Source organism: Chinchilla lanigera, unplaced genomic scaffold (assembly GCF_000276665.1).
Source record: "Chinchilla lanigera isolate Chin_1 unplaced genomic scaffold, ChiLan1.0 scaffold00002, whole genome shotgun sequence".
In the NCBI taxonomy this organism is placed as follows: Eukaryota; Metazoa; Chordata; class Mammalia; order Rodentia; family Chinchillidae; genus Chinchilla; species Chinchilla lanigera.
In genome coordinates, this window is record NW_004955403.1 from 50,891,498 (window position 1) to 50,894,764 (window position 3,267).

Consider the following 3,267-nt stretch of genomic DNA (forward strand, 5'->3'; position numbering starts at 1 on the left):
GACCCGACCCGGGCGCCCTGGGACGGCGCCGCAGCCGGCGCGGGCGGCTTCGTGCCGACGTTCTCTGTCCGCTGCCTCAAAGTTGCCTCTTCCGGCCCATCAGTTGGCCAAGTCGGGGGCTCCCTCCCGGCGCCTTCCCCGCCGGCCGCCTCCGCGGGGCTGGGGACGTGGGTCCGTGCGCCCGGAGTGCACGGCCTCTGCCATAAAGGCGCCTCGATCGCGGGCAGCACTGACGAGTCTTGGGTCATTTCAGGAAAAGTAAACAGCATCCTAGAGGCTTTCGGCATCTTAGGAGTCTTGGAGTTAGATGCCCCCGCCTGTAGGAGAAACGGGGCTTTTTTTTTTTTTTAGAGGGTCAGGGGGAAGGGATAAAAGCATATGCTATTAATTTTGGGCAGAGGAGTAGAGTTTAAAGTTAGAAAAAATTATGAAAGAGGTCTGCCTCCCCACTCCCACCCCAAGGGAAAATGAAAGTCTGACTTTTGGTTTCCTTCTGAATTTAGACAGCAGAGCAGACCACCCGCAAAAATCTTACGTTAGAAAAATCGTTTTGCGAGACCTGGAATGTTTGTTAATGGGAATTGGGTTACTTTGCAAAGCCAGTACATAAGACGAAAGGAAACAAAGACTTGACTGACACTGAGTATATTAAGTCCCTGCTTAGCCGCCTTTTAGCCCATAGTGGTATGCTGGTTGCATTGTAGGCTGCAAAGAAATAGATAAACCCTTAGTTCTGTTATTAAGAAGCAGGTACTCCTAAAGATAATGCTTTCCATCTTTGCTTTTAAACAAACCAATATTACCGTTTTCCTCCAGGAAACAAAAAACATCTACTTGAACTACCAAACCATAGCATAAATATGAAAATACTCAGAGTTGGGGTGTCTAGGAAGCAAATGTAAACATTTGCATGAGCTTGGGAAGATAGAACTGAAGAAAAAATATAATTTAGATGCAGCCCTTACAATATTGCTCTGTATTTAGTAAAAAACGTGTTTCTCCCAACCCACGAATGCTTGAAACTCTCAGGAGAATAATTACTGATAGCGCCTACCATTCTCTTCTCCCTTTCCTTCTACTTTTCCTCCTCATTCACTACTAATCTTCTCTATCTCCATCTTGCTTTTAAATCTGTAACACTGCCATTAATAAAAGAAAGTGAAATCTCAGCCTTTCAGAGGTTGAGGCAAGAGGATCACAAGTTGCAGCTCAGCCTGTGTAAATTAGTGACTTAAAAAGCCCGGGGGATATAGCTCAGGGCAGGGCCCTGGGTTCAGTCCCCTAGTACCACCACCAAAAAAAAAAAAGAAAGAAAGAAAGAAAAAAAGGACTGTGTGGGCTGTTAGGTACTTCAATTCCTTTCCTTGTCTTTGAGCTTTATTATTGTGGTTTGCGCATTTAGGTGAATTTTTCTTGGGAGTTTCATGATTGAGATATTTGAAGTAGAAAGGGTTGAGAGGAATTTAATAGAAGAGTGCACATTCTTTCTTTGCATAGTACAATGTGAAAGCTTTATCACTGGGGAAGGAGAGAGGAGTTTTTGCTCACAATGCATTATCTGTTTCCCACTTGACCTCCAGAAAAAATATCTACTCGACTTATATTTCATATTAGTTTGTTAGTAAAAGTCTAGGATTTTATACTCAAAACTTCTTAGCAGGTTAGCTTATTGATATCAGGCTGCTGTTGACTTTATTTTCTTTAGGAGACAAGTGGTTCTTAATGCAGATTTACCTTCATTTACCAGAGAGAGTAGTGTTGGCCCCAAGTTTTTCTTTAACCCCAAACTCTAGAATTAGTGTGCTTAAAGCTGCAGCTGTGCACAAAAAAAGAGCAATAAGACAAAAAAGAGTGGCTTGGAAAATGCATACTGGAGAAGTTCTATGTAGTTCGGGGGGAATTATGTACCAAGGTCTTGAAAGAAAATGAGGTTTTCTGTAAGGCTAGGAACAAATATTTGAAGGGTAACAGCTTTTCACAAGCTAGGAAAGAGTTTTAATTATTGTGTTAAAAATGAATTTTGTCTCCTGGCTTTCCAGTTCCTCATTCTGAGAACTATTGACAGTTTGGTGGATTCAAGGATGCATTGCAAGTGAAATTTGAGATGATTATAACTAGACTAGTGAGCTTAACCAAATTTTATCTCACTGAAGTAATTCTGTAGTCAAGGAATACAAACCATACAACCTTGTTAAGGGGGAGAAAACTCAGGGGCTTGATACTTTCTGATAAAAATTTGGAGAATTTTCTGAGAAAATATTTTAATTGGAAAGGAAAGCTGCTGGAGTATCAGCCTTTTTTTCTTTTTTTTTTTTGTTTTTAGTGCAGAATTTGTCCAACCTTTAACTTCGTTTTATTTCTTTTTTTTTTTAAACTTTGTTTTATTTCTAGGCTACTTTTTAAAAGATCTTATGTTTTGTTTAGTATTAGTATTTAATAATTTGTAAATTGGGCTGAACTTTGATGCCCATCATTCATTTTAATTATAACCTACATATTTTTTTTTAAAGCCATATATTGTTCATCTTGAAATTAGATTTGTTGTAATCAGCAGGTGAGAAGATGGGCTTTAGAGATAAAAGGTCAGAAAAGATACTCTGAAGTTAGTAGGACTCTAGGTCTTGTGAGTTAAGTAGGAAGCTAAATACACTTTGTCATAGCAACCAAGAGGCAATATTTTGAGAATGAATTTATGTTTTAAATAATTAGATATGGAAAACAAAAGGCCAGAGACCACATGGATTTTAGGAAAAGGAAAGTAACCCTGGAACAATGAGTGTGTTTTGAGTGTATATTTTATCTCTTATATTAAGACAATAATTTCTTTCAGAGGAGAAACTTTCCTAGAGATAAGGATCACTAATCCTTATAAGTGTATTCTTGGAAAATGTGTCTGAAAGACAAAGAATATCCCTTATTTTCCCACTGATAGCCACAGTGTGTGTATATCCAGCATTTACTGTTCTTTGAGACAATGTTTTGATGGTATTTTTGAATTAGAAATGCAAAATTTATATTTATTCACAGTGTTAAGAAAATTACATGTAGCCAGGCATGGTGGTATGCATTTATAATCCGAGCATAATCCCAGCACTTGAGAGGCTGAAGCAGGAAGACCACCTTGAGTTGCAAGCCAGGCTGGGTGACATAGGAGTTCAAGGCAAGCCTGAACTACATAGACCCTGTCTCAAAAAACAAAACAACAACAACAGAAATTACATCTAAACTGAAAATGATGAAGTAGATACCTTTCTTTTTTTTTTTTTT